We start from the raw sequence: 10538 nt of genomic DNA on the forward strand, positions 1-10538 counted from the left end.
TATGAGCCTTCAGTACAATGTAGGTAGAATGTCAGTAGTGTTTGGCTCTTATAAAAAAAACAACTTTTTTTTTTTTTTAAGGAATTTGGAGTCTGTTTAACAACTGCAGTAACAGTATATCAATTCTTTACTTAAAAACATTTTTAAAGTGTTGACATATTAAAGGGACAGTCAACACAAAATTGTTATTATTTAGATCAGCAAATTTTAGCTTGAGGGATGTGTTAAATTTGATGGACTAAGTATATGAGACACATATGGCTAGATTACGAGTTTTGCGTTATGAGTGAAAAAGCAGCGTTATGGCTCTATTTCACTACCGCTGGTATTACGAGTTTTGCAGATATATCTGTACCGCACACCTTTTTTGGCCGTAACGCAACGTAACTACCGCAGCTTTTAAAAAGTCCTTTTTCAATGGGAGTTCCACAGCGCCGGTATTACGAGTTTGCCTGTCCGGCCAAAAAGTGAGTGGTACAGCCAATAACTACAAGATCCGTACCGTAAACTGAAAGTCAGTAGTTATGAGTTTTACACTACAAAGCTGTAGCATAAAACTCATAACTAAAGTGCTAAAAAGTACACTAACACCCATAAACTACCTATTAACCCCTAAACCGAGGCCCTCCTGCATCCCAAACACTAAAATAAAATTATTAACCCCTAATCTGCCGCTCCGGACATCGCCGCCACAATAATAAACATATTAACCCCTAAACCGCAACACTCCTGTATCGTAAACACTAGTTAAATATAATTAACCCCTAATCTGCTGTCCCTAACATTGCCGCAACCTACATTACTGTTATTAACCCCTAATCTGCTGCACCCAAAATCGCTGCCACTATACTAAAGTTATTAACCCCTAAACTTTACCCTAAGTGTAACCCTAACACCCACTAAATTTAATATAATTAAATAAATCTAAATAAAAATTAATATCATTAACTAAATAATTCCTATTTATAAATAAATACCTATAAAATAAACCCTAAGATAGCTACAATATAACTAATAGTTACATTGTAGATATCTTAGGTTTTATTTTTATTTTACAGGCAAGTTTGTATTTATTTTAACTAGGTAGATTAGTTAGTAAATAGTTATTAACTATTTACAAAGACTATTTACTAACTACCTAGTTAAAATAAATACAAATTTACCTGTAAAATAAAACCTAACCTGTCTTACACTAACACCTAACCTTACACTACAATTAAATAAATTACATTCATTAAATACAATTAACTAAATTACAAAAAAAACCCCACTAATATACACAAAATAAAAAAGAAATTATCAAATATTTAACCCCTTAATGACCGGACCATTTTTCAATTTTCTTACCCTTAATGACAATGGCTATTTTTACATTTCTGCAGTGTTTGCGTTTAGCTGTAATTTTCCTCTTACTCGTTTACTGTACCCACACATATTATATACCGTTTTTCTCGCCATTAAATGGACTTTCTAAAGATACCATTATTTTCATCATATCTTATAATTTACTAAAAAAAAAATGATAAAATATGAGGAAAAAATGGAAAAAAACACACTTTTTCTAACTTTGACCCCCAAAATCTGTTACACATCTACAATCACCAAAAAACACTGATGCTAAATAGTTTATAAATTTTGTCCTGAGTTTAGAAATACCCAATGTTTGCACGTTCTTTGCTTTTTTTGCAATTTATGGGGCAATAAATACAAGTAGCACTTTACTATTTCCAAACCACTTTTTTTCAAAATTAGCGCTAGTTACTTTGGAACCCTGATATCTGTCAGGAATACCTGAATATCCCTTGACATGTATATATTTTGTTTTAGAAGACATCCCAAAGTATTGATCTAGGCCCATTTTGGTATATTTCATGCCACCATTTCACCGCCAAATGCGATAAAAAAAAAAAAAAGTTAACTTTTTCACAAATTTTGTCACAAACTTTAGGTTTCCCACTGAAATTATTTATAAACAGCTTCTGCAATTATGGCACAAATGGTTGTAAATTCTTCTCTGGGATCCCCTTTTTCAGAAATAACAGACTTATATGGCTTTGTGGTTGCGTTTTGGTAATTAGAAGGCCGCTAAATGCCGCTGCGCACCACACATGTTTTATGTCCAGGAGTGAAGGGGTTAATTAGGGAGCTTGTAGGGAGCTTGTAGTGTTAATTTTAGCTTTAGTGTAGTGTAGTAGACAACCCCAAGTATTGATCTAGGCCCATTTTGGTATATTTTATGCCACCATTTCACCGCCAAATGCGAGCAAATAAAAAAAAAAACTTTACATTTTTCACAATTTTAGGTTTCTCACTGAAATTATTTACAAACAGCTTGTGTTATTATGGCAGAAATTGTTGTAAAAGCTTCTCTGGGATCCCCTTTGTTCAGAAATAGCAGACTTATATGGCTTTGGCGTTGCTTTTTGGTAATTAGAAGGCCGCTAAATGCTGCTGCGCACCACACGTGAATTATGCCCAGCAGTGAAGGGGTTAAATTAGGTAGCTTGTAAGGAGCTTGCAGGGTTAATTTTAGAGATCAGCCTCCCACCTGACACATCCCACCCCCTGATCCCTCCCAAACAGCTCTCTTCCCTCCCCCACCCCACAATTGTTCCCGCCATCTTAAGTACTGGCAGAAAGTCTGCCAGTACTAAATAAAAGAGTTTTTTTTTTTTTTTAAATAAAAATAATAAAATATTTTAGTTGTGATGAACCCCTTCCTTAGCACCAACCTCCCTGATCCCCCCCTCCAGCTCTCTAACCCTCTCCCCTACCTAATTACCGCCATCTTGGGTACTGGCAGCTGTCTGCCAGTACCCAGTTTGGCCCCACAAACCAAAGTATTTTAATTTTATTTTTAACTTTTATTTTTATTTTTAATTATTTCTGTAGTGTAGCAGCCCCCCCACAATACCCCCACCCCCTCCCCCTCCCAGATCCTTTTATATGGAAAAAAAAAATTTTTAACTTTTTTCCCCCCTTCCTAACTTCATTGGTGTCAGTGTGGCTAATGCGTCCACGTGCACACGCGTCCACGTGCACGCCCTCGTGCACGCGCGCACACGCTCCCTCCTCCCACCCGGTCAAACGGCACCATCGGCACCATCGATACCAGTGCAGAGAGGGCCACAGAGTGGCTCTCTCTGCATCGGAAGCTTGTAAAGGGGTATTGCAGGATGCCTCCATATCGAGGCATCACTGCAATACCCTCAGAGCTGCTGGAAGTGGTTGTGATCACTTCCAGCACTCTGTTAGACAACTGACGTACCAGGTACGTCTATTGTCATTAACTGCTTGTTAATGCATGACGTACCTGGTACGTCAGTTGTCATTAAGGGGTTAAACTAATTACATCTTATCTAATAGCCCTATCAAAATAAAAAGACCTCTAAAAATAAAAAAAACCCTAGCCTAAACTAAACTGCCAATAGCCCTTAAAAGGTCCTTTTGCAGGGCAAAAAAAATATTCAAACAACCCCCCAACAGTAAAACCCACCACCCACACAACCAAAACCCCCCAAATAATATCCTATCTAAAAAACCTAAGCTCCCCATTGCCCTGAAAAGGGCATTTGGATGGGCATTGTCCTTAAAATGGCATTTAGCTCTTTTCCATTGCCCAAACCCTAAGCTAAAAATAAAACCCACTCATTAAACCCTTAAAAAAACCTAACACTAACCCCCGAAGATCCACTTACAGTTTTTGAAGACCGTACATCCATCCTCATCCAGCCGGGAGAAGTCTTCATCCAAGCGGCAAGAAGTGTTTAATGGTGGCTGACATTTAGCCTCCAATCAGCAAGAACAACCCAGGTTGTGAACCAAAAATGTGCCAGATTCTACACCTGCTCCTTTATTGCAGGTGTTAGGCTTTTTTTTGGCTGATTGGAATAGTCAATAGAATGCAAGCTCAATCCTATTGGCTGATTGCAACAGCAATAGGATTTTTCCCCTTTAATTCCGATTGGCTGATAGATTTCTATCAGCCAATCAGAATGTAAGAGACGCCATCTTGGATGATGTAATTTAAAGGAAACTTCATTCTTCAAGAGACGTCGTAAGAGGAGGATGCTCCGCGCTGGATGCCTTGAAGATGGAGCCACTCCGTGCCGGATGGATGAAGATAGAAGATGCCGTCTGGATGAAGACTTCTGCCTGCTTGGATGAAGACTTCTGCCAGCTTCGCTGAGGACTTCTGCCGTTGGATGAGGATGGATGTCCGGTCTTTGACAACTGTAAGTGGATCTTCAGGGGTTAGTGTTAGGTTTTTTTAAGGGTTTATTGGGTGGGTTTTAATTTTAGTTAGGGACTTTGGGCAGTAAAAGAGCCCATACGAATGCCCTTTTCAGGGCAATGGGGAGCTAATGTTTTTTAGATAGGTTTTTATTTGGGGGTGTTGGTTGTGTGGGTGGTGGGTTTTACTGTTGGGGGGTATTTGTATTTTTTTTAACAGGTAAAAGAGCTGATTTCTTTGGGTAAATGCCCCGCAAAAGGCCATTTTAAGGGCCATTGGTAGTTTAGTGTAGGCTAGAGGTTTTTTTTATTTTGTTGTTTTTTTTTATTTGGGGGGGCTTTTTTATTTTGATAGGGCTATTAGATTAGGTGTAATTAGTTTAAATATTTGATCATTTATTTTTTATTTTGTGTAACAGTGTTTTTTATTTTGTGTAATTTAGTTGTTAATTTTTGGAATTTAGTCATTTTTAATAGTAGATTAAAATAACTTGAGTAGGGTTAGCTTTTAAATATGTAATATAGTTAATTTAATTGTTAGTTTAATGTAATTTTAGTATAATAGTTAGGGTAGGCTAATTAATAGTTTAATATAGTTTAATGTAATTGTAGGATAATAGTTAGGGTAGGTTAATTAGTAGTTTAATATAGTTTATTTTAATTCTAAAGGTAAGTTTAAATTTATTATAAGATAGGGATGAGTTAATATTTAATGTAAAGTTAGTGGGTTGTTAATAGTTTAATTTAGTTTATGGTGATGTGGGGGGCTGGCGGTTTAGGATTTAATAGGTTTAGTAAGTGGTAGTGATGTGGGAGGCCAGGGGTTAATACATTTATTTAGTTGCGGAGGGGTCCGGGAGCGGGGGGATAGGGGTTAATAACTTTATTAGAGTTGCTGTGGGCTCTGGGAGCTGAGCGATAGGGGTTAATAACTTTATTTGAGTTGCAGTGGGCTCCGGGAGCAATGGGATGGGGGTTAATAACTTTATTTAGTTCTGGCGGGGTCCGGGAGCGGCGGGATAGGGGTTAATAACTTTATTAGAGTTGCAGTGGGCACCGGGAGCAGCGGGATGGGTGTTTATAACTTTATTTAGTTGCGGCGGGGTCCGGGAGCGGCAGGATAGGGGTTAAACATTTTAGTATAGTGGCAGTGTTTAGTGACAGGGTATAAATAAAGTTGGGAAAAAGCCGAATAGCATCGAGATCGATGACTGCTAGTTAACAACAGTCCGCCGCTCATCGCCCGTACTTGGTGCGTGGCTTTTTGACAGCTTTTTTTATAAATAAGGAGAGCGTATTCAGGTCCGCGGCTGCGATGTTAGGCGAGCGTATTGGTGCCGTCAAATGTAGCATAGTTGAGGGCTTGATAATTCGACCTTATAGTGTGAAAGAGCAAAACGCACAGTTAAAAGCACATCTGGTATTGAACCAGGGGGCCGAGGAACAGAAGATACCAAGTAGGATTATAAATCTTTTATTATACTATATATATTTTTTTTTTTTAATAATTATGCGGTTTTGTTTGTACACTAATATATTTTACATTGCAACATTCTGAAATTCTGAAATTTACCATCACTTTAAGGCAGAATGGGAGTAAACAGATGGTCATATACAACAAAATTATTAATTAAATACGAGTACAAGAGTAGACCGTTAAATGCTTTAAATGAAGATTTTTAAATGATGTAAAAAATAAGGGAGAAAATGTTCTAAGCGCCGATAAATAAGGGAGCCTGGAAGACTGTAAAAAGTTTGAGCAATAAAGGAGATCCCTGGAAAAAAGGGTGCCCACCCGAAATGATGCTGATTTGCTGTTTTATTATGTTGTTGGCTAAATAAATTTGGATAACTATACAGCGGTGCTGCTACATTTTTTAGAAATTATTTTTTGTTGGAGTATTTCAGATGGGGGACTCCTGTAGCTTACACGCCATTGAAATTCTCACTGGTACTGGGATATACTTTCATTTGAAAATAAGGAATAGTTGGCAACCCTAGTTATAACCCTTCTATGTATCTTCTATATTATGTGCATTAGGTTCTTGTTTCATGCGCATTAAGTTCTCTTTCATGTGCAATAGGTTATCATTTTGGGCTGGATTACAAGTGTAGCGCTAATTTATCTCGCGTGCACAGACGCAAATTTGCTCGTTTGCAGGCGTGAAACAAATAACCAGCCATTACAAGTGGCTGGTTATTGCTATCGCAAGCTCTGAAAATTAACCAGAGGTTAGACAATGCTACAATGTAAAATAGTGAGTGCACAGCCTGTATAAAAGTGTAAATTTGCTGTCCCATCAAAATAACTCAACACACAGCTATTAATGTCTAAACTGTTGGCAACAAAAGTGAGTATACCCCTAAGTGGAAATGTCCAAATTGGGCCCAAAGTGCCAATATTTTGTGTGGCCACCATTATTTTCCAGTACTGCCTTAACCCTCTTGGGCATGGAGTTCACCAGAGCTTCACAGCTCACCACTGGAGTCCTCTTCCACTCCTCCATAATGACATCACGGAGCTGGTGGATGTTAGAGACCTTGCGCTCCCCTACCTTCTGTTTGAGGATGCCCCACAGATGCTCAATAGAGTTTAGGGCTGGAGACATGCTTGGCCAATCCATCACCTTTACCCTCCGCTTCTTCAGCAAGGCAGTGGTCGTCTTGGAGGTGTGTTTGGGGTCGTTATCATTTTGGAATACTGCAATGCGGCCCAGTTTCTGAAGGGAGGGGATCATGCTCTGCTTCAGTATGTCACAGTACATGTTGCCATTCATGGTTCCTTCAATGAACTGCAGCTCCCTAGTGCCGGTAGCACTCATGAAGGCCCAAACCATGACACTCCCACCACCATGCTTGACTGTAGGCAAGACACACTTGTCTTTGTACTCCTCACCTGGTTCCCACCACACATGCTTGACACCATCTGAACCAAATACGTTTATCTTGGTCTCATCGGACCACAGGACATGGTTCCAGTAATCCATGCCCTTAGTCTGCTTGTCTTCAGCAAACTGTTTGCGGGCTTTCTTGTGCATCATCTTTAGAAGAGGCTTCCTTCTGGGACGACAGCCATGCAGACCAATTTGATGCAGTGTGCGGAGCATGGTCTGAGCACTGACAGGCTGACCCCCCACCCCTTCAACTTTTGCAGCAATGCTGGCAGCACTCATATGTCTATTTCCCAAAGACAACCTCTGGATATGACGCCAAGCATGTGCTCTCAACTTCTTTAGTCAACCATGGCGAGGCCTGTTTTGAGTGGAAACTGTCCTGTGAAACCGCTGTATGGTCTTGCCCACCGTGCTGCAGCTCAGTTTCAGGGTCTTAGCAGTCTTCTTATAACAATTATTTTTTTCAGATCCTCAGAGAGTTCTTTGCCATGAGGTGCCATGTTGAACTTCCAGTGACCAGTATGAGAGAGTGTGAGAGCGATAGCACCAAAATTAACACACCTGCTCCCCATTCACACCTGAGACCTTGTGACACTGGGGAGGAAAATGGCTAATTGGACCCAATTTGGATATTTCCACTTAGGGGTGTACTCACTTTTGTTGCCAACAATTTAGACATTAATGGCTGTGTGTTGAGTTATTTTGAGGGGACAGCAAATTTACTCTGTTGTACAGGCTGTACACTCACTACTTTACATTGTAGCAAAGTGTAATTTCTTCAGTGTTGTCACATGAAAAGATATAATAAAATATTTACAAAAATGTAAGGGGTGTACTCTCTTTTGTGGGATACTGTATGTATATAAGCATATACATATATATTTACAATTTGCTGCCCATCTCTGCATGAATTTGCTGCGTTAGTTCTCATGCCGTGCCTCTTTTTTTTTATTGAGCCTATAATGTTCCATTCCCCAGCAAATCCCTGTGTGTTGTGTTTTTACTTGTTTTTAATGTTTGGGGGCTTGAGGCTTTCCAAGACCAGCAGGTGAATCTCTTTAAAATGAGGGGTCTTGGAAGTCTGTGGCTAGTAAAGGAACTGAGATTGAGGAATTGGAACAACCTCCCCCTATCCAGCTCCCATTACTGCTTGTCCCTTCCTGGTCCTGCCACCTCTGTGATGTCATCACACATGTTCATAGTGACAACACCGGCACTCCCATGCAGCTTTTGAAATGCCACCCACTAAATGGTAATATACACTCACATGCAAAAATTTGCATGATAACCTGTTCTCGTCTTGAGACCAGCAGATGAATCTCTTTAAAATGAGGAGTCTTGGAAGTCTGTGGCTAGTAAAGGAGCTGAGATTGAGGGATTGGAACAACCTCCCCCTATCCAGCTCCCATTATTGTTTGTCCCTTCATGGTCCGCTACTTCTGTAATGTCATCAAGCATGTTCATAGTGACATCACCGGCACTCCCATGCAACTTTTATCCACCCACTACATCCCCAATGATTGGGATCATCAATCCCCCTAAATGGTAATATACACTCACATGCAGAAATTTGCATGAAAACCTGTTCTCGTCTTGAGCATGCAAAAAGGTTAAATATCAAGGTTTATACAACTACCAGACATTATCTATAGTTTGCTGTACTTTAGCATGTTTATGTATGTCTAAAGGGTTTCTATATAGGTGCCTTGGAATCTTTAAAGAACTTTATCTTGGATATTACAGAATTTCTATGAAACTGATTGTGTTACATTAATATTGAGGTTGTTATTGAGGTTTTAATTGTTTTATGCAAGTGAATGTGAATTTTGATTGATGTTTGTATGTAACGAATTCTATTGTACACAGTTCAGTCAGATGCTACATATTAGGCTGCTTTTGTAGCGTTACATCTAATTGACTTCCAATATTTATTATTGGGAGCTTGTGTTTAATTTGAAAGTCTAAGGCCAAGTTCACATATAAGGGATCACTCTATATACACACATATACTGTGTGTGTGTGTGTAGACGTGTATGTGTGTGTGTATATATATATATATATATATATAGATAGATAGATAGATAGATAGATAGATAGATAGATAGATAGATATTTATATATATCCCTCGTTTGAAAGAAGGCACTCACTGGTCTTAGAGAAAACAGTTTTTAATTTCTCAATTTATCCAATACATATCAAAAAGCAAATACATCCATAACGTTTCAATGTCGTTATGACATCTTTATCAAATGATCCGCCAGTATCAGTATCATAGAACAATCATGTCCCCAAAGTAGAAAAAAGTCGCTAACATTATACCCCTAATACCCACCTTATATACAAACATATCTAAAACTTCCCGCTCGGCAAACCACCAACTTCACCTCTGACGTCATTACGCTCAAACGTGAGCATGATGCGTCAGTCGGATCCGATTGGCTACAAATTCCCATGGTAACCGTGTATACACAATCTACAGCACGTACTCCACATCTGCCCCCACTGATGTCATCTCGCAAAGGCGTGATTGCAACACATCAGTATGGCCTGAGCGGCTACCGGTTGCCATGGGGATCTAAGATACAAAAACAAAAACAAACATACCGTATAAGTCCTAGGTCAAAGGTATATGCATGTGAGCATCGATCAAATCTCTAGCTCTAAATTAAAGCACAATCTATATGGGGCACAACAGTGCTCTTCTATTTAAGATCCATCACATTATTTTTGGTATTGACCGATACTACTTCAGCATATAACACCTGAGACCTAAGGACAATATTATCAGTTAATAAAAACAACGAAACTGTTTTGCAATATATCCTATGCCAACAATTTGCATCCCTATATAGTGTTGTTAACACTTCATTCTCTTGTTCAAAATCCTAAGTATGCACACTCTTCTATGTACAATTTTCATATATATTTTACCACCCTCCTTCATGCCTCTTAAAGTAAATAGAAACCAGTGTGTACCCACTAGAATGAAAATTCATGTAGGATCCTGGAACTTATTCTTGCATATTGGAGTGGTAGATTGAAAAATGTCCGTAGTCAGTCTCAAGTAAAACAGCCTTTACTTGAGGGCTTTAACCATGTTTCCTTCTGGTAGCAACTGACTGGATCTGTTTTCACCAGTAGATCACGTAAATTGTCAGCCCGCCTATGCACCATGCGTGGTGGCCTGGTACCATAGAAAGGAAGCGTCATGTCGGTTTCCAGGATTGACCAATGTTGGCGTACAGATCTTGACAGTTCTCCACTCATTGGAGTGTAAGTGCTAATAAAATTCTGTTGTCTTGTGGTATTATCTTTTGGTTTACTAGCATGTGTGGCAGTGCCATCCAACAACTCCATTCTTACATCATGGACCATTTTACCGTCATAACCCCTCCTTATCAACTTCATTT

The sequence above is a fragment of the Bombina bombina genome, chromosome 2, assembly GCF_027579735.1.
Source record: "Bombina bombina isolate aBomBom1 chromosome 2, aBomBom1.pri, whole genome shotgun sequence".
Lineage (NCBI taxonomy): Eukaryota > Metazoa > Chordata > Amphibia > Anura > Bombinatoridae > Bombina > Bombina bombina.